Raw genomic sequence first — 22,934 nt, 5'->3', positions numbered from 1 at the left:
TTCCCATCTAAAGAGTTGGCTCACACTCGTGGCGTTTAAAATGTAAATAATGAGAGAAGGAGGAAAATTTCTAGAAATTTAGGATTAAATTAGCATTATCGTATTCAGACTATCAAAAACGGGTTTTATTTTTACTTTTTGCATAATTGACAATACAAGTTAAGTGGATTAAAATGAATACTAGGTATAAAGTAGTAGCTGCAAAGATTATGAAAAATAACCTAAATATATTTTTCAAAAGAGAATTAAAACCAACTTGAATCTAATGTATGAAATATGATATGTCAAGAGCTTTATAATGTTTTGAACAACCAATTAAAAAAAATATAGGACACCCAGTTAAATTTGAATTTTAATACACAATGGGTAATTTTTTAAATAGAGTATATCCCATACAATATTTTGAACATATTTGTACTAAAAAAAAAAAAAAAGAGAATTAAAATTTTTTTAAAGAGAGAGAGAGAGAGAGAGAGAGAGAGAGAGAGAGAGAGAGAGAGAGAGAGAATTTTTTAATATTTATTTTTTCAGTTTTCGGTGGACACAACGTCTTTATTTTATTTGTATGTGGTGCTGAGGATGAACCCAGCGGGGTGCGCATGCCCGCCGAGCCCGCTACCGCTTGAGCCACATCCCCAGCCCGAAAATTAAAAATTAAAAAAATTTTAATTATAGTATCTCATCATTGCTTTAAAAATGAAAACAATATACAAAGGCAAAAGAGAGAAAGAAAAAAATCTCTTGCAGTCATGGCTCAAAGATAACCAGTGCTAAAATTTTGTCAATTTTCTAGCCATTTTATAGTGCTTACATGTATATGATTTTATATAACTGGATAATTCTATATCCACAGTTTTGTATACTGATTTCTAGTGAAATAATAGGTTGTTTACATCTGATGTCATTAAATATAGAGCTACATTATTTTTACACAACTAGGTAGTGTAGTTGGACAGTAAGTTATTTAACTCAGCCCTGTTAAAGGATAGATGGTTTCCATGTAAGTAGTATTATATAGAATGCCCTTGTATATATATCTTTCAGTACTTACTTGTAGGGTTATCTCCTAAGAATACATTTCTAGAAGCAGAATTGCTGGATCAAAACAAAAAAAACATGTCTATTTAAAATTTTTGTACATATTTTCAAACTGCACTCCAGAAACGTGCTATCAGTTTACAATTCCATAAAGTACAAGAGAATATTCTTTTCTAGTACACATCACTCTTATAAGACTCCTTTGCATCTCTGACAAGCCAAAAGACTTTTCTTCCTCCCTTCCTCTTTTCCTCCTTCCCTTCCTTCCTTTTCTTTTCAATGCCTTTCCTTTATTATTAAGTTGAAAATCTTTTCTTATTGTCCATTTTCATTTCATCTTCTGACATTGTTCATGTTGTTATGTATTTTTATTGGGGTAGTCAGCTACCTCTTATTTATTAGAACTCTGTATATTATGAATATTAAACTTATAATAACAAATATAAACATAGTTTATCCAACTTATCTGCCTTTTCATTTTTCTTATGGGGTATGTTGGACATGTTTATATAAAGTGCCCCAATTTGTATATTTTTAAAACCTTATCATTTAATTATAGAATTGCATTGTATTTTTTTTAAGATTATTCCACTTTTTAAAAAAAATGTCTTCATTTATTTTTATGTGGTGTTGGGGATTGAACCCAGAGCCTTGCCCATGCTAGGCAAGCGCTCTACCTGTGAGCCACAACCCCAGCACTAGAATTGCATTTTAAAGTATAAGAATATAAAGAATTATGAAATAGATACCCATCCTCAGGTTGTCTGCTCCACAGCTTCTGAAGTATGTCATGGTAGGTAATCTGATTTACTTATCATCTGTCCTCCTCAAAGTACTTTTACAAAAGTCCACCCATTAAAATTTTATTACAATGTCACAACCTTACAATATTCTAACAAGAAAGGAAACCTAATTCAACCCTTAGCTTGTGAGACAATTCATATTCCCATCAGTTCGTTTTCCCAGGTGCTTCACGCAGATTCTAGACTGCCTGAGGAAGGCATTTCACTCTGAAGCCTCCAGGGCCAGAAATATATATCAAGTCTTAGGACCTCTCACAACAAACATTATATTCTAACAACCATTACCATGTGTGCCTCATTGACTTAGGATGTCAACAATTACTATCAATTGTCACTGTTTTAGCTAGCACCTCTACAAATGTTTTTTTTTTTAATATTTTATTTTTTAGTTGTAGTTGGACACAATACCTTTATTTATTTATTTTTATGTGATGCTGAGGACTGAACCCAGGGCCTCACACTTGCTAGGCAAGTGCTGAGCCACAATCCCAGCCCCACAAAACTGTTTTTTAAAACCCTTTTTCTTCTTGTGTCTTTGAAAATTTTTCAAAAGTAAGTTAATTGGGTTAAAGAATATAAACACTCAGAAAACTCTTGTTACCTGGTACCATTTTGTTCTCCATATGTACAATACCACTAATCCATTTCAAATTTATCAATTTTGAGTGTTATTAATATTTTGTTAGTTTGATAAATGTTAAAGGGAAGTTTATTACAGTCTTTTGTTTATTTGCCGTGGGAATGGAACGTAGGACCTCATGCTTGGCAAGCAAGCACAGTACCACTGAGTTACATCCCCTGCCCATTATTACAGTTTTAATATGTATATCTTTGATTTCTCCATATTTTAGTTTGCTGTTTTCTTTGTGTGTATTTGGAATAAATTTAAAAGAACAACTAATGATAAAATTTGGCTTCCAGAGGGGGGTGCAAGGAAAAAATTAATCATTATAAAATTTGCTTTGTATTCATAGAGATTTTGAAAAGTAGAAAAGATGGAAATAACCCCATTTTAAAAATATTTAGCTTTTAGTTGTAGGTGGTGGACATAATATCTTTATTTCATTTTTATGTGGTGCTGAGGATCAAACCTAGGGCCTCACGCATGCTAGGCAAGTACTCTTCCACTGAGCCACAACCCCAGCCCTGAAATAATCCCAGTTTTTTTTTTTTAATATCTTTATTTTATCTTTATGTGGTGCTGAGGATCGAACCCAGTGCCTCACACATCCTAGGCAAGCGCTCTACCAGTGAGCCACAACCCCAGCCCAATAATCCCACTTTTTAAAAATAAAGAAAATATATTCTTTTGAGCAGAAAATAAATAAAAATTCAAAATAATATATTCTGTCATAGATCCTTATATTCACTCTCCATTAATCTTTAAAGGCATTTCACATAGATAATCAAATTTAGAATTAGACCTAAAATGTATTTGTTTTCCACACTAGCACTAGAATGATCTTTTAAAAGCACAAGCTTAAAACCACTTACGTAAGTCCTGAATCTTTAACATTGCTTTTCAGCCCTTCCATGATCTGATGTCTTTCCTATCCCTCTGGTGAGGGCCACCTTAATGTTGGCCTTCTTTTAGTTCAGGAAATCTGCTGTCTTTACTATCCCATCCATCTCTATTCCCTCTTCCTAAAAGTTTCTTCTCACTCAGATCATTTTTCAGGGATGTCTTGAAACATTTTTGTAGTTTGATGTAGATGGTCAGGGAAGAATCTCTAAAGGATGTTGGATAATGAATCCCAACACAGAGAAAAAGAAGGAAAAAATTCCCATGTTCCACAGCATGGTAAAATGACTATAGTTCACAATAACCTATTATATATTTTATGAAGACCTAAAAGAGAGTAGCTCAGAGTCTCCAAACATAAAGAAATGATGAAAGGGAATTAATTGCCCTGATTTGATTAGTGTATCCTATATACATGTATTGAAATAATGTGCTGGAACCTGTTAATATGTACAATTAATACACATTCATAAAAATGGCCATAATACAACAATCACCTTAAGAAAAATAATGCAGAAAAACATAATGTGGGTCTTTCCCAAGGAGCCTCATGCAAATGAGGAGTCTTGAAACCTAAATTTTACAGTAAATTCACCTCTGGGTGCAGTTATACTTTCTTCCCTCTACTTTTTTCTTTAGGGGTTATTAGTCTAGCTATTCTATGCACCAGGTAGGTCATGGCAATACATTTTCTTGAGTTAATACCTTTTTCCTTAAGGCTAATAATTGCATTTAAAAAAAAATCTTATAATGAATCCATGGCATTTTCTAGTAAAAGTGGTTCAATGACTATATGTTAGGAGAAGTATCAATGAGACAAATTTTCTGGTCATTGACAAATATTGGTTAGTTGTTACTACAAAAAGAGATTCAACCATTTGATGATGGAGAAGAAGATTCTTAAGGGAAGTGGGGTGAGTAGAAGGCAGGATATGTTCTTGGAGAGGAAGAAGGATGGAGACAAATTCCATGTACTTTGTGGCTTTTCTGGACTAGGGGGACCAAAGGTCATATGATGAGCATCATTTTTCTATACTATAGAAAATGTTTATACTATAGAAAACATACTATATAGAATATAATAGTAAAAAATATATTTTCTATGGCATATGATATAATATTTGTATTATTTTATTTTTCAAATGTTTTAATGGTATCTGTTGATTAAAAGTTATTCTAACATTTTTTGATCAAAATAAAATGAATCTCTAATGGGTATTCATCTTGAGAATCTATGTGTTTATAATAAATATATATTACATCTCAGCTGGGTGTGGTATTTGCCTGTAATCCCAGCAACTCAGGAGGCTGAGACAGGAGGATTGCAAGTTTGAGGCCAACCTCAGCAACTTAGCAAGACTCTGACTCAAAAAATTAAAAAGGGCTGGGTATTTAGCTTAATGCTAGGGTACCCCTGAGCTCAATCCCCAGTACAAAATAATAATAACAAAAATTTCAAATTTGTCTCATACTTATTCATTTATTTAACAAATATTTATTGAAAAACAATTTTGAATGCTGAGGATGCAATGGCAAACAAGAATTTATATTCCTGCAAGTGAAAACAGTAAATAAAGAACAAATAAATATTGAATATACAAGTGTGATAAGTGCTGTGAAGGAAAAATAGAGGAGATAGAGAATGTTGACAGCTGTCAGGGCAAGGCTTGTCTGTGGAGATAGCATTTGAGAAGAGATGTGAATGACTGAGGGTTGAACCATGTGAATATCTGGGGAGCTCTTTTCCAAAAAGGTGGGAAACAAGGTGAGTAGGAGGTTTTGCATGCTGTAGGTACAGCAAGACACTTGTTTTGTTTCAGAAAGAGAGAAGCTCATGACAAATCCCTGTCCTCCCAGAACTTACTGGGGGAGAGAGAAGTAAAATGAATAAACTATCACATAAATATGTCTGGTGGTGTTAAGTGCTTTGAAAAGAGGAGGGGGAGGAGGAGGGGGAGGGGGAGGAGGAGAAGGAGGAGGAAGAGGAGAAAGGAGTGCTATGTAGGATAATGGGGGGAAAGACAGCCTCTTAGAGAAGAAAATTTTGAGCTGGACTCTCAATACAAAGGTGGGGGTGAGCAAGCCACGCAGATAATGAGGAAGAGCCTCCTAGGAAGAACAGGGAGTGCTAGGGTCCTGAGATACTTAGAGAAGAGTCAGTCTGGAGGAGATTTAAGAAGCAGGGAATTGGTAGGAGGTTAGGTCAGGCTCATAGCCAGGGGCAAAATTGCTTGAGGCTTATCTGATTGACCCTCAGTGAGAAAGGGAGGATAGTTTTTTTTGTGTGTGTGTTTTTGTTTGTTTGTTTGTTTTTTATTTATTTATTTTATTTATATATGACAGTGGAATGCATTTTGATTCTTATTCCACATATAGAGCACGATTTTTCATATCTCTGGTTGTATACAAAGTATATTCACACCAATTCTTGTCTTCATACATGTACTTTGGATAATGATGTCCATCACATTCCACCATTATTTCTAACCTCTTGCCCCCTCCCTTCCCCCACCCACCCATGTGCCCTATCTAGAGTTCCTCTATTCCTCCCCTGCTCTCTCTCCCTACCCCACTTTGAATCAGCCTCCTTATATCAGAGAAAACATTTGGCATTTGGTTTTTGGGGATTGGCTAACTTCACTTAGCATAATCTTCTCTAACTCCATCCATTTACCTATAAATGCCATGATTTTATTCTCTTTTATTGCTGAGTAATATTCCATTGTATATATGCCACATTTTTTTAATCCACTCATCTATTGAAGGGCATCTAGGTTGGTTGCACAGTTTAGCTATTGTGAATTGTGCTGCTATAAACATTGATGTGGCTGTGTCCCTTAAAAACAGTATGCTGTTTTTAAGTCCTTTGGGTATAGATTGAGGAGAGGGATAGCTGGGTCAAATGGTGGTTCCATTCACAATTTTCCAAGAAATCTCCTTACTGCTTTCCATATTGGCTGCACCAATTTGCAGTCCCACCAGCAATGTATGAGTGTACCTTTTCCCCCACATCCCTGCCAACACTTATTGTTGTTTGTCTTCATAATAGCTGCCATTCTGACTAGAAGGATAGTTCCCCCTGCTGTGTTTAGGGTACATGGAAGACTGCTGGGTAAACAAAAGTTACTGAGGTAATCTAAGTGAGAGGAAAAGGCATTTGGAGCAATGAAGGTGTGGTAGAAAGGGTCAGTTTGGGTATCTCCCACATTCTGAAGGTAGAATGGACAAGCAAAGAATGGATTAACTAGAGGTACAAAGAAAATAAATCTCAATTGAAAAACATTTCACAAATTCAGATGGGATTATGTATTTAGAAATGTGACTATTTGAAATGCTTATATTTTAATTATTCCAAGATGTTAATAACACAAATATAGGGTTGATCAGTCCATTCACCTATATTCCTTTAAATGTGAACTTTTGATTAAGAGGAAAATGTGAAAAATATTTCCCTTATTTTGGCTTTTAGTTAGCATCTGGACATATAGGTAACACTTAGCCACACATTCACCAAATACTTATTGAACTTAGCACTGTACTAAAAATCAAAGGACACAAATTTAATAAGGTATTGATCTGGAGTCATATTCAATCTTCAAAATTACTATTATTCTTCAGTATATACTCTGATATTATTACACCCATGATAGTGCCCATGACATAGTATTATATAATATCACAGTATATTTTTTAAACCTAAGAATGTTCCCCATTGTAATGCTGATGTGGGGAAATAGGCTTCCTTACATGGTGACTTTGTTGTTCCAGCCTTTATTTATGAATTTTTCTAATTTTTATAGGATAGAATTTGACTCCTGGGATTTCTATAATTCTTATGGGGTAGAGTTTGATTCCTTGCTATAAAATCCATGCAAGGTGGTAGGTAATGAGTCATTAGACAAAGGAGTTTTGTATACATTTGATTAAGATTGATGATGCTTCATTTAGGTTTCTTCTTCGGTGACCAGATATAAACACTGTCCAAATAAATCCGTTACTATACAACTTTGTACCATCAGGTTTTATCTTAATACCAAGCCAGAATTATTATCTCATTATTTCAGAAATATTTTTAATTCATCCAGTGAATCATCAGCGAATCCACTGTATTCATCCAGTGAATCCTTCACTGTCTTTTAAAGCTGCATTTCTTTATTGTGGTGCTGGGGATTGAACCCAGGGCCTTGTGCATGCAAGGCAAGCACTCTACCAACTGAGCTATATCCCCAGCCCTAAAGCTGCATTTTTTAAAGATCATGTTACAGTATTTTTGAAGAAATATTTCCTCACTTGTATATTTTTTAATAGTGTTAAAAGTATCATTACTGGTTCATGTTCTCTAAGAATTCTGTTAGTGCCTTTTAGTGCCACTTAGCTAATTGTTATGATAAACTCAAGTCTGATTTTAACTGAATTATATATATTTTTTTAAATTCTTTAACATACATTCTAAAGGAGTACAATTACTCTCCTGTCCACCCATTTTTTTTTTAAACTTTTTTATTTTTATTTTTTAGAGAGAGAGAGAGAGAGAGAGAGAGAGAGAGAGAGAGAGAGAGAGAATTTCAATATTTATTTTTCAGTTTTTGGCGTACACAACATCTTTGTTTGTATGTGGTGCTGAGGATCGAACCCGGGTCACACGCATGCCAGGCGAGCGCGCTACCGCTTGAGCCACATCCCCAGCCCCCTGAATTATATTTTTAATGAATGGACTTTTTAAGAAAATTAAATTGCCATTTATTTATTTATTTATCTATCTATCTATTTATTTATTTATTTATTTTGGTGCTGGGAATTGAGCCCAGGGGTGCTTAACCATTGAGACACACCCCTAGCCCTTTTCATGTTTATTTTGAGACAGGGTTTCACTAAGTTGCTTAGGAGCTTGCTAAATTGCTGAGGCTGGCTTTTGAACTTATGGCCCTCCTTTCTCTGCCTTCCCAGTAGCTGGGATTACAAGCATGCACCACCATGTCCAGAATCCTTTATTCTTGTTCACTAGGCAATAAGCGATTGTTTTTAAATGCAATTCAGTGAGAAAATGATGGAGCTAAGTTTATAACGTATACCTGTTATGCTTCTGATTGATATTTTATACACTTTTAACATATATTTTAGGACCAATTAATATTGGGAAAGTGTTTAAATAATTAATTGTTTTCATTCGGACTTGTACACTTTTCAAAAATTTTAAGCAGATCGGGAATTATTTTGTTATTCCAATATAATTACTCTAAGTCCTTGCCTGCCCATCATCCATCCTAACAATTCTGAATCTTTGGGAACAACTCTGAACCTATAATTAAAAAAAAAAAAAATTACGTTGCAGAGAAGAGCATCAAACCAAAGTTTGAGCCTGTGCATCATGGCCATTGGGTTGACTACACCAAAACAAACCAAAACCCAAGGTGCCCTGATGGATGAGTACTATTCATAAAAGCCACCTTGCTAGCTTTTGTAAGATCCATTAAGCAGGAAATACGTGAGAGGAACTGAAAACCACAAGAAGAAAGAAGATTTGAGAGTAAAAGGAATGGCAGAAATAGCAGAGGTTAGGAATGGAAGAAATGGTGGGAAGAAACTGTGCATATGGGGGATAGCAGAGACCCCTCCAGGAGTGGGAGGAAGAAATCAGCTCTGCAGCCTACCTGCTGTGGGGCTCTTGAAAGCATAGAGTAGCTCCCCCATGAGACTATATACAGGAGGCAACTGGTAGGCAGGTGTAGCAGCCTTTCTAAATGTACATGTTAGATATCTGTAAAAAGTAGCCTAGGAACTGGGAATGTGACTCAAGCGATAATGCGCTCGCCTGGCATGCACAGGGTGCTAGGTTCTGATCCTCAGCACCATATAAAATAAAATAAAGATGTTGTGTCCACCGAAAACTGAAAAATAAATTTAAAAAAAGTAGCCTAGTAAAATTCTTTTTATTGTTGTTCCATTAATGAGAAATAATAATTAACAATGTTTAATATTTTATTGATGCCATACTTTTTTTGATGAAAGCATCTGTAAATGATTTCCTTATCAGTAGAAAAAATGACTTCCAAATACAATTTTCTCTCTTATAAGCTTAACTTGGTGTGCAAAACTAAATGGCAAACTTTCAGAATACATGTCACATTTCTGCCTTAAGGATGAGATAGGATATAAATAGATATAAATAAATAAAATCATGATACATGTGATTTGTATTTTTTGTAATTGGTTTTGTAATGTTTATAATTAGCCAAAATAAACATTTTTTGTATTAACTTTGTAACTTGGGCTTCACTGTCTTCCTTTTTTTAAAATTACTTTTTATCCTATTTTATTTATTGTGTTGGGGATTGATTCCAGGGCTTTGTGTATACTAAGCAAGTACTCTACCACTGAGGCACATCCCCAGCCCATTCCTGGTTTTGTTGCTTTTTTTGGGGGGGTGACCACACATTTCTAGCAATTTATTAACATGAAAAATCTTTGTGAATGATTCTTTTTTCTGTAATCTACTAACATTCATCAACTTTTGATAACTTGAAAAATGTTAGTGATGTTTACCCTAAAACAATGGTTTTCAGAATAACTTCTGGGTATCTGTGATAGGCAGAACACAGCCCAGTTTCCCCCTACTCCACCAAAGATGGTTATGCTCTAGTCCCAGATTCTGTGGATGTGATGAAGAATATAGACTTTGAGAAAAATGTCATAAGCCACAGATAATTAACAAAGTATTAGCACATATCCATACTTGCATTTATGTGTAAACATTATATTTAAGAAACTTTATACGTTTTTAAATAATAAGTATATTTCGTACTGGCAGAAGTGGTTATACTTAGTTATGGTTAGGAGCACAGGATTTAGTATCATATTGATTTAGGTTCACATCACATCTCTGATATTTATCAGATTTATAATTCTGAATCTCAGTGTCTTCATCTTTAAATTGTAAAGGAGTGTTTTATGCACATATTATACTAAGCCCTGTTTCCTGCATTAATCATTCAATCTTCCAAAACTTCCAGTTAAGTGGTACTCATCCTCATTTTACAGATGAGGAAACTGATGAACAAAGGTTAAGTAAGGGGTAGAACCTGAGCATCTTCTATGGATTACTAGATCTCAAATAGCTATACTTTGCTTGGTCTTGGCCACTTCTGATGGTATAACTAAACAGAAATTTGGGCAAGTTCAGGACTCTCAGGACAATCACAAGATGAAATTTTCTTCCCCTTGCACATCTGAGCTGGAACCAGAGCTGGAGAGGCAATAGCATTCAGCCCTAGCTGGTCTCAGGAGATGGCAAAGAATTGAAACTAGCTGACCTTCACCAGAAAGAGAAACTAGTGAGGGAAGAACCTATGACGAATCAATATGATCATGGTGGCTACTATGAATTTAATACTTAAAATGATATGTGTTGAACCAAATATTTTAGATATAGTATCTCAATTCTTAAACCCTACAAGATATTTGCTGCTGTTTTCTCCATTATACAGAGAAGAAAATTAAATATCAGAAAAGTTCATCTCTGCCCTAAGAGTCATCCAGTAAGAAGAAATGAACTGAGAATTTACTTGAAATTGTCTTGCCCAGTTTGTTGCCACTGTGTTAGGCCAACAGAGACAGAGGCTTACAAATCTCCCATCTCCACCCCACAATTTGGGCAAATATAATAAATGTGATTGACTGAGCAAGGCCTGTGGAGCCTGAACCCCAGCATATCTCCTACTTGCTTGCTCATGTCTGAACAGGTTGTGGGTAACTAATTAATGACTGGTTTGATGAGTTCTGTTAAAACACCTGAAGCTAACCAGGTGAAGAAGTGTCCAGGATTGTTTCCAAGTATCACTCTAGGAACTTAAGCAACTTAAAACAACCTTAGTTCTGAAATACCAAGCTTCTCTTGCTTGAATTTTGTGAGGAATCATTATGAGGTTTGAATCTCATCTCTGCCACTTACTAGTTGTGTGATCCAATACAAATTATTTACATTTCTGAGAAAGTAATTTGCCCCATCTGAAACCTGATGTATAAATACCTTCCACAGATTAGTACAAGGGTTAAAGTGAGATTATGAATTTGGAAGTAGCTGACATGCTTACTTAGTAAGCTGAATTAAATGAGTCTGTCTTCCTTCCTTCCTGCCTGCCTTCCATCTTTCCTTCCTTCTTGTACTGCGGATTGAACCCAGGGGCACTTCACTGAGCTACATCCTCATTCTTTTTTTGAGACAGGGTCTTGCTAAGTTGCTGAGGATGACCTTGAACTTATGATCCTCCTGCCTCAGCCTAGATGAATCAGATGAAAGAAAATGCATCAAATGAAATAAAATAAAATGATCTCCTTACTTACCACTTCAAACTCTCTCCAACCTCTCTCTGCCTATCTTCTTCTGCTCTGACCCAAGATGATTGCTCATGGTTCTGGACTTTTGGCACTACCTGACTACTCTTTTTCCTTCTAGTGAGTTCTGGCAGTACCATCACAGGCAACATGGGGGAGGCTCTGGTCTTGAAAATACATCCTCCTGAGTCCTGAGCAGGATTTATGTCTTCAAAACTTGCTAAGATCTGTTTAATTATTGTATTGCCTTTAAAAACACAATGCAATTCTGTTATTTTTTTCTAATTAACTTTTTAATTTAAACTCAAAGAAAATAACTTAAAATTAGAAAATTTCAAAAATGTTAGAAAGAAAACCTCACACGATTCAATAACCTCTAAATAAAAACAACATTAATAGTTGGATTTATATACTTAAATAATATTCATTGATATATCATTAGAGAGGGAACTAGACTGGTCATTTTAAAGATTTCATTTCAAATGAGAAACTCAGCTTAAAATAAAGGTAATCATTTCAAATTAGCTTTTGATTTTGAGAACCTACTGTGTACAGGACACATGATTAGTTGTCTAGAGAATTAAAAGACAGAATCTGTCTACTCAGTGATACATAGTAGAAGAAAAGGCAGGGATACACTATAAAAAGTTAGATGTAAATTTAAGTGGCAAATAGGAACAAATACAAAAGAAGAGAAATTTCATATGGTAAGTCATTTTAAAAATTCCCAAATGAGTGATTGCAATAATGAGTACAACAGCTCAAAGTTGCCAAGATCTTGCCACCCTTAGAGGAAGAACAGTTATGAAAAGGTAAAGGTTTTGATTATAAAATGAGAAGCATATATGTCTTGGGTCAGGTGGAGGTAATGTTTGGAGTGCTTTTCCAAGCTAGAATAAACAGGTTCAAACATAGAACATAGATACAAGGGAATTTGTTGATTTGAAGATGACTTGGAAGGAATTTCACCTGGACCAGAATTCATTTTTTTTCTATATCAAGGCTTCAGTCTCATTCTCTTGGTTCACATATACACAAAAGAGCTGAAGGAAGATTAGGGGAAGTTGAAGGACAAAGGCAGATCTGCATTCACTTATTGGGATATTTATTGAATATCATATGCCCCAGGCACCTAGAGAGCAGGGCATCATGTATATATATATACTAACAGACTATGATGTGATTGTGCAACTACCTGTAATGACCCTGTGATAAAGATATAACAGTGAACGGGTTCTTGCTCTTGTAGAATTTACTTTTGGGGAAAGGATGGATAAATTGGTGATAAATAAGTAAAAAAAAAAATAAGGCAGTTCAGACAGTGATGATTGTTAGAAAAAAAATTAAACATAACAATGAAATAAGAATGATCTTGGGTGGCAACATCACAAAGCATGATCAAGAGAGTAACCAGGGAGCCTTGTTAAAGGAAGTGTCAGCCATGTCAAGATTTGAAAAATGAATAGTGCAGGTACAGGAAAAAAGAAGGGCAAAGTTTCTGCTTAAGAATGAGCATGCCATTGGTTCCAGTGTATCAATTGGTAATAGCAATTGGGGGACAATAGGTCCTAGAGGGAAGCAGTGGCTAGATTAAGAAACAATGGTAAGAGAACTAGATTTTATTCTAAAATAAATATAAAGCCTTTAATAACCTACAGTAGGAAAGTCAGGTGTTTTCTGTTGGAGGAAAATTTGGGTGAAAAAACAATTTCTAGCAAAAGAATGAATATTACAGTTGTTGACATTGATGGAGCCTAGCTAGAAATCTTGAAGCCAAAGATGAGCTATGGATAAGCAGTTGTTCCCAGATCATGCCACCAGAGTCTCAGGATTGGTTAGCTCTACTAATGATTGGCAATGTAGAAGACTGATGTAATAGGTGTCTAGCTAACTCATGTGTTGCATTTCTTTTAAGCTTGCTTTAAATTTAAAAATTTTTACAAATATCCTTACTATCTCATTCTATCACTTAACTCTTGTATTAATTCTTCTTTGATTTTCCAACTTAATATTTAGATTTACTTGTATGCATCTATCTCAGAAAAATATCAGACAGCTTGAATTTGCCTGTGTTCCTTTTTAGCAAGGGTAGCCATTTAGAGCTCTTTGGAATCAAGACTATCCTACTAGATCTCTTTATACTAATAATACTCAAAAACCTATGAATTCCATACATTGTAGTTTTATTGGTAGATATTAGTTATACAGAATAGTGATTTCATTGTAGTGTATTTGTACATGCACATAACATAGTTTGGTCAGTTTTGTTCCCCAATATCTCCCCTTTACTTCCTTCCCACCCCCCTTTCCTTTCTTTATCTTAATGCTCTTCTTTTATGAGATCCCTCCACATACACCTTTTTGTTGTTGTTGTTGTTCCTCCTTCATTTTAGCAACCAAAATCAGGTATAGCTATTACCAGAGTTCTCTTTCTCACTGTCTTCATTTGGGGATGGGGGAGGGTAGTGGGCATTTAACCCAGGGCTTTACACATGCTAGGCAAGTGTTCCCCGCTGAGCTGCATCTCCAGTTCTTTCTATTTTTGAACAGGTCTCACTAAATGCCCATGCTGGCCTCAAAGTTTTAATTCTTTTACCTCAGACTTCTGAGTAACTGGGATTAGGGCATGAGCCACCACACCTTGGCCTAACTTTCTCTCTCTCTCTCTCTCTCTCTCTCTTTTTTTGTAGTTATAGATAGACAGCATGCCTTTATTTTATTTGTCCATTTCTATATGGTGCTGAGGATTGAACCCAGTGCCTAGCAAGTGCTAGGCAAGCACTCTGCTGCTGAGCTACACCCACAGTCTCCTAACTTTATTTTCTATGTGTGAAACCTAAAGCTGCCACACCTCCCACACCTAAGCCCCTCCCTTCATCAGGAAGTACAGAAGAATGTGAATGGCATGACCTGTAATCGTGATGTCTCTGATCTTCCTCTTGCCTTAACATATTAAGTTCTAGACAAAGAGAAATCTATGAAATACATATTTTATTTTTAATTTTCTAATAGCCACAGTTTCTTTTAAAAAAAGCAGTGCAATGAATTTTAGCAATGTATTTGATTTAATCCAATACATACATCTCAAATACTGTCAGATGTAATCAAAACTTTTAAAAAAATTAATGAGATATTTTACATTTTGATAATGCCTTCTAAGTCCAATGTATGTTATATACTTACACCAAATCTCAACTGAGACTAACACATGTGGTTGGAGACTACTACCATATTGAACAAAGCAATTCTAGATTTTATCTCCTCTAACATTTTATTTTAATGGTTTTCTTTTTTTTATACGATTGTTATAGGCAGTTTAAAAATTTATATTTTTTTCTTTTTGTGGTTGGACAGCATGCCTTTATTTTATTTGCTTATGTTTGTATGCAGTGCTAAGGATCAAACCCAGTCCCTCATCCATACTAGGCAAGCACTCTTCCACTGACCCAAAGCCCCAGGCCCTCCACTGACTTTTGAGACCTGTGATTACAACCTACCTTGTTCTGTAGTGACTGTTCTACTAGTGCCTTGTCTTTTTTTTTTTTTTTTTTGTACTGGAGATTGAACCCAGGGGCACTTTACCACTGAGCAACATCCCCAAACCTTTTTTGTATTTTATTTAGAGACAGGGTCTCACCAAGTTGCTTATGGCTTTGCTGAGGCTGGCTTTGAACTCAAGATCCTCCTGTCTCAGTCTCTCAAGCTGCTGGGATTAGAGGCATGGGCCAGGACCACCGCGCCTGGCCAAGTACTTTATCTTGACTCTGACATAGCTTCCTATTTCTAGACCTCTTTGAACAGTTAACTCTTGGATTGCTGGTTCCAGAAATGGGTGTTTTTCCTAGCTCCTTTAATACCTGTTGCCTGTCTTACTTAACATTGTCCTGATACTATGTATTTGGCATAACATCAAGCAATTTTTTAGGCTTTTCTGTTTTAGAAGTGAGTTCTATTTTATAGAAAAAACATCGTCCAGTAGAACAACAGGCTGGATTCTCTGTGGCTCCTTTTACTTTACCTGTGGGAAGCTTAACTGTTTGGAATATAAGACTTATCTGGTTTACCACATCCACTTAGGACTACTGACTGCTTCTTTCTATGAAATGCATAGAAAAAATAGCTTTTAAATATCAGAAGGCACATATTATCATAGCCATTTTCTTTAAAATTTTTTGCTGAAAAAAAATACTAATTTCCCTCTAGGTCAATAGTTGATGTAATGTTTCAAGTAGATTGGAGCCAATGACATGTACTTAGAAAGGCAGAGAGAAATAAAGTACATTAATAATTTTCAAGTTTTACCGATCTGTCTTCTCTGTAGTTAACTTGGAAACCTTAAGAGTCTTTTTTTTTCAAAAAAATTTTTTTAGTTGTTAATAGACCTTTATTTTATTTATTTATTTATTTTTATGTGGTGCTGAGGATTGAACCCAGTGCCTCATACGTGCTAGGCAACCACTCTACCACTGAGCCACTCAATAGTCTTTTAACTTTGATATTTTACCTTGGAGGGCAAAACTCTGTGGTTGCAAGTGTATGCTCACAGGCCAAATTCAACCTCAAAGATGTGTTTTGTTGGCTCTCATAATGTTTAAAATTCGTTTGAGCCAACATTTAGAAATTGGGAGCTTTCATATAAATAGTCAAGTTTCTGGCTCCCTTTAAAAAATAGGAAGACTCATTCACACCAAATGATCCTCCAGCCTGATACCCTTTGGCTAAAGCTGGGCTTCAGAGGGGTCATGCTCCATTTTGATGTGGTCAATTACCCGAGGCCCATTTCTTTTATACAATAGATATATCTGTTCAAATCTGGTTATTTGAGTTTTGCAACCTCCATAACTCATCACATTCTCTGCCCTTTGTCTCCCATCAGTCTCTAGGGACTAGGGGTCTCTTTTCTTTTTAGTTCCTGAGTCTTCTGAAGACTCAGATGGGGCAGAACAACGCAGTAAGTTGGTTAAATAATTCAGGTGCTTGTGGAACTCAACCAAATTCCTCAGTGGCATTCAGTTTTAGGAGAACTTTTGGCCAGTGATCTGGGAAAACTATTTTTCCTTGATAGATTCTGGAAATATTAGGCCATTTTATAAGCCAGTGTGTAAATTTCAGATATGATCGGAAATACTTTTTGGCAATCTCTTTATTCTTTATGCAAAATTATATTGATAAATAATAAAATACTACTTATACTACTTACTCAATCCTCTCTCTTTCCTTAATTTCTAAATCATTTCAAAGATCCAAATAGGAATTAGAGATCTACTCTCTATGCCACCACACTCTCTCTCTCTCTCTATTCAACCATCTTTTTTAGGGGAAGCAGAACAAAAAGAGGTTTGTCTAGGTGGAGCACTACATCCACAAACTGTCCATTTTTTCTTTCCCTCAAGAAGATTATCCTCCTTTAGTACTTGAGGTGATTGACAATGACCATTTCTGATTAATTACTTTCCCAGGTGGGGCATGGAAAGGCAACTTTTGTCAGAGATTTTCTTTCTTTCTTTCTTTTTTAAAAAAATCTCTTTTTATTTGTTATTTTTAGATATACATAACAGTAGAGTGTATTTTGACATATTACACATACATGGAGTATAACTTCCCATCGTTGTGGTTTTTTGTGATGTGGAGTTACACTGGTCGTGTATTCATATATGAACATAGGAAACTTCAGTCATTCTGTCTTTCCTAATCCTATTCTCCTCCCTTCCCTTTTTAAGAAATTTTCTATCAGAGGTGGCTATGTTATTTCCTTATTATTTACATGAGTGATCTCTTTAGAAGGGGAGGTCTTACTGTGCCACATTCACTTGATGAAAGTGCAGAAGTTCATATGTTCTCTGTCCAGGAATCATCATAACACAGCAAGTGGCCAAGGGAGCCCCCCCCCCCCATTTTTTTTAAGAGAGAGAGAGAGAATTTTTTTTAAATATTTATTTTTTTTAAGTTTTCGGTGGACACAACATTTTTATTTTTTATTTTTATGTGATGCTGAGGATTGAACCCAGCACCCCGCACATGCCAGGTGAATGCACTACTGCTTGAGCCACATCCCCAGCCTCTTCTTTAGGATTATTTAAGCATCTCAGGCACCTCATCTCAAAGCCTCTTTTACCTCTAATTCAATTCTATACAAAATAAATCACTGCAAGCCTGTGGCTCAGTCTTTTATGAGGGAACTTATTACAATGCAGGTACTGGGGTCCCAACTATAGAGACTCCAGTTTCACGAGTTCTTGGAGGGGTCCGAGGAGTCTGAGTTTTTAACAAGCCCTACAGAAAACTGATGCAAGTGATATGTGTGTATAGATTGAAAATCCACTGCCTAAAGGCATTCTAACATCTTGATTTAAAGATTCTAATCAGGTTACAACTTTCTAATATCCTTTCCTGAAATCACATTCTAGTGTTGAGGGTGGGGTTAAGGAGGAGTCATTTCCCTGTATCCATGGGGTATTGGTTCCAGGACCACTTCTACTCCATCCCCAAGAATACCAAAGCCCCAAGATTATCAAATCTCTTATGTAAAATACCTAACATTTGAATGTGACCAAAGCACATGCTCCCATATACTGTAAATCAGCTCTAGATTACTTACAATACTAATATAATATAAATGTTATAAACAATTTTTATACTGTATTTTAAATGAATAATGACAAGAAAAATGTTCAATATAAATGCATTTTGAGGGGTACTGGGGATTGAAACCAGGGGTCTTTACCATTGAGCTATATCCCCAGTTCTTTTTTTATTTTGAGGTGGCATCTTGCTAAGTTGCCTAAGGCCTCACTAAGTTGCTGATTCTGGCCCAGAATTTGTGATCCTCCTGCCTCAGTCTCTTGAATTGCTGGGATTACTGATGTGAGCATTGATACAATTTTTTTTAAAAGATTTTTAATCTGTGGGAATCCTCATATACAAACCCATTGGTAGCAGAAACTGTGGCTATGGAAGGTCTGACTATACTTTAAAAGTTAGTACATCATAAAGATAGGGTAAGGTATATAAAAATGGGGGACTTTAAGGGTTTTTAATTATTTATAATTTCATAAAGTTTCTTTAGAGTAATAGAATCTTATCAGAAATGAGACTAGGTATATAGCATAAGTCAGGAAAAGGAATGAAAGAGGAAAACATCTCTCTTCAAAAGAGGTGTCATTAAAAAGCATTACTTACAGTACTTGAAGTTGAGTGGAACAGGCAAAGTCTCATCTTCTGATTTTCAGAAAACCAGTTAAGATTTCCCACTGCAAGTAACAGATTACCCATCCATTAATTATATGACCCTGTTTTAGTCACCCTTTTTTTTTTTTTCCTGCTGTGACTCAATAACCAGACAAGAATAATTGTAGAGGAGGAAAATATTATTAGGGGGCTCTCGGTTTCAGAGTTGGCAGTCCATAGAAAGCCAGTTCCATTCCTCAGGGTCAAGTGAAGCAGGGCACATAGTGGAAGAGTGTGGCAGAGGGAAGCAGCTCACACGATGATCAGAAAGTAGAGAGAGAAAGAGAGAGAGACTCCATTTGCCAAAGCCATGCCCTCAGTGACCCACCTCCTCCAGCCACACCTTACCTGCCTTCAGTCAACACTCAGTTAATCCCTGTCAGGAGATTTAATTCACTGATTATGTTAAGGCTCTCATAATCCAATCATTTCTTTCTAAACCTTCTTGTGTTGTCTCACACATGAACTTTTGGGGGACACCCCACATCCAGACCAATACAGACATTCAGATACCCCACAAAACCAGGAGCCTAAACATAGAAGATTCCCGATACAGAGCTCAATAACTCAGGTGCGCTCTTCTCTGCCATTCTCAGTATGCTGACCTGTAGTTCCAGACTTAACACCCCATAGTCACAATTCTGCTATGTCTTTGTATATTCAGGAAGAAAGAAGGGATCATCTTGGAGCAAAATCGCCCTTTCATGTCTTCTTGGTCAGAACTAGACACATGTAGATCACACCAACCATTAACAAAGTAGGGTGAGATTACACTCTTAGTTTAGACTAATTATGGTTCACACCCTGATATAGAGGGAAGGCCCTTCTTCTCTGAAATGTTAGTGCTAGAAAAAAATTCAAGGTTCTTTAAATTGCCATATAAATTATAAAACATAATAAGCAAGAAGCAGCCAATCTCATCAGTTTCTGTTTTGATATTATCCTTTGGACCTTCGTGGTTGCAGAATGCTACTGCATTGAGAAAGGGGTAGTAGTGTGAGAGGGAGAGGTGATGCTTAGAATTGCCTCTTGGGATCATGGGGGTGGGGGGATAGAGTGGGAGTAAGTATATGAAAGATGATCCAGAGAACAAGTTGGCCTTCTTTTTTGATATTTTTTTAAATATTTATTTTTTAGTAATAGGTGGACACAATATCTTTATTTTATATTTATGTGGTGCTGAGGATCAAACCCAGTGCCTCACGTGTGCCAGGCAAGCACTCTACCTCTGAGCCACAATCCCAGCCCTCTTTTTTGATATTTTGATCAGTTATGTCCGAGAGAAAGATGCTTTGGTAAGAACTAAATTGTCCCGTCCGGCAGGACACATCAACGTGGGCAGCGAACCTAGATGGGGAGGAATGAAGGGACAAGAGACACGAAAGGTGACAGCAAGACAAAAGTTCTGATCAAGCTGCAAACTTTTATTGTTCACACAGGGGTATTTATATGCTGGGGATGGGGAAGCTCTCTAATCAGCAGTTGCTGGATGTGGGTGGTAAAACTGCCAGCTCCAGGATGTCTGATCCTGATAACCGCAGGATGTTCCAGGGAGATAGGTAGCTGCAGGATGTCTCCCAGGGGGCTGTCAGGCTATTCTTTGAAGGAGAATTTCCTTCTAGCCCCTGACATTTCCCCCTTTCTTATATAAAATATTTGACCATACCTTACCGGCCATGTTTTTAGGGGGTGATAGAGGCTCTGTTCCTCTAGGAGGCCTTAGAATATCTCCTGATCCGAGCGAGCGTCTTCACTAGGAGATTTCGTGGTGGCCTTGGCATGTTTTTGGAGGAGACGGCTTTGAGGGGGGAGCATGCCAACCGCCATGCACCAGAGCGTGTCACTCAGAGGTCTTGGGTTTTGGGATCCATGGATCCATCCTCCTGCAGTCCTTCCTGCACCCTCTGTCATTATGGCCTAACGTCCTCACTCCATGGGTGCGTCCTCCCCCAAGCGGAGGGGCCCATGGAGGAGCGAACCCTTATGGCAAGGGCAGAAGATGGTTGGTCAGAGCTGTTACTTATACTTTTATATAAGAAAGAGAGATCTGTGGGGATGTAAACTTAAGAAATAAGCCTGAGAGAAGGGTAGAACATCCTTTTAAATGTTGGCAGCGCGGTCTTCCATCTCCAAACGGTGATAGTGGACCTGTATGGGCTTAGAGGCCAAAATATTAATCTGTTCTTTAATAAATTGTACCAGCCTGTTTATAATGCAGGGTCCTCACACAGATTGTTGGCTGCATCTGAAAAAGAGGAAAATTTGTCCTCAGGGGGAGGGCCTCCGTCCCTGGGTTGAGGTAAGTCATTAACCTGTTTAACCAGGCGTTCTGGTAACCATCTTGGGGCTGCTTGCTCTTGGTCCAAAACACAAGCTGAGCCTCATCCCCAGATGAGGACAGGATCTGGGCCTTTCCATTTATTTGTAAGGGGATCGCGCCACATAACAGGTGGGCGAACAGAATTGGACGAGGGATGCCAGTGTCTGTCTGCGGCCGAATGGCCTTCACTGTCTAGGGTAAGAAAATTACGGGCAAATAATGCATGGTTAAGGCGATCCCAAAATCTTTATATTTTAGAATATTATCCTTTAAATAGGTATCTCTTAATTGCCTTTAAAAAATATGATTAAGGTTATTTCCTGTGTAGGGAGCAGTATATAAATCTTACTGTATTTTTTATGGACAATAGATCTAGTCAGAGAACTTATATAATATCAATGAATTTTTTTTAAGTTTGTAACCTTTATTGTTTAAAATTAATATATAACTTTAATTTGGAGAACGTTAATCTTAATAAAATGTTGTTTTTTTTTTTTTGATTATCTAACAAACAAAATATGTAGAGATTAGTATCTCAGTGTCTTAGAATCAATTGATTTTAGTCTCTAAGGACAATTGTTAAAATCGGATTTAAGTTAGTAGTTCAATATACTTAAATGTTTAATCAACAATGTGAATTTATTTACCAAAATTAATCTTTGTCTTAAACAGTAAGAATTATTAGGCAATAAGGATCTTTCTTTAAAGAAATAAACTTACATTTTAATAGGTTGTTTATCATGTCAAAATATGGACAAAATCTTAGCTCACATTAGTATAGTTAAACTAGGAAAAATAGCCTGAAATACCCTTAAATTAATTATAGTCAGTTTAGTATATATAAATCTCTTTTTTAATCTTTCTAACTTTTTACATCGTCTGTTTAGATAACAATATAAAAATCTTTTTTACTTAGGAAAATACTTTTATCATTGAAATATGAATATAAAGACCTTGTTTTACCCAAAGATGATTTCTTTCTTTTTAGGATCCATGTGTGCTTTTTCTTTGTTGAAGCATCCTTTTCTTTTAGAAATTTTTTTTTGTTATACTTGGAACAATTTCTGAAAACCTTAGAATCTATAAACAAATTATTGTACTTTGATAAGAAATATCAATGAAAATATAGTTAAAATCCTTAGATATTTTGTAGACATAATTATAATTATTTATCATCTTATGAGTTTGAACAGTAACTTTGAGAATTAGAAACTACTTGAAGATTATATTTTCACTTAAAAGCAAATTTATAGTAAACACATTTATCTCAAATATCTGTAACTGAAAAGGCAGAGTATCTGATAAATGTAAATATAAAACATGAATTATGGGTTTTCTGTTGAAGAAAAACAATTAGGCAAATATATATTAACTAATCAATTAATTATTTTATAGATTAACAAATATAGATTATCTAAATATCTTAAAAATATATATATTAAGAATAAGAACATAACTTATAATTGTATTAATTTTATGTAACCACGTGGTCTTAAAATATTTGGATCCATTTTAATTTATTTTTAACTAGGAGTGCACTCTTCTATGTGATGTCACTTGATATAACTGAAATAAAATCCTTGTTGAGTATACATATTTATTTTTTATAGTTAGGAATGAGAATAAGGATTTTTTGGTCATCACAGGAACATTGCCGGCTTTGTTCCTGTGGCGAGCAAATGCATCCTCATAA

The sequence above is a fragment of the Marmota flaviventris genome, chromosome 5 (assembly GCF_047511675.1).
Source record: "Marmota flaviventris isolate mMarFla1 chromosome 5, mMarFla1.hap1, whole genome shotgun sequence".
Classification (NCBI taxonomy): Eukaryota; Metazoa; Chordata; class Mammalia; order Rodentia; family Sciuridae; genus Marmota; species Marmota flaviventris.
Note: the sequence above shows the minus strand (reverse complement) of the source record.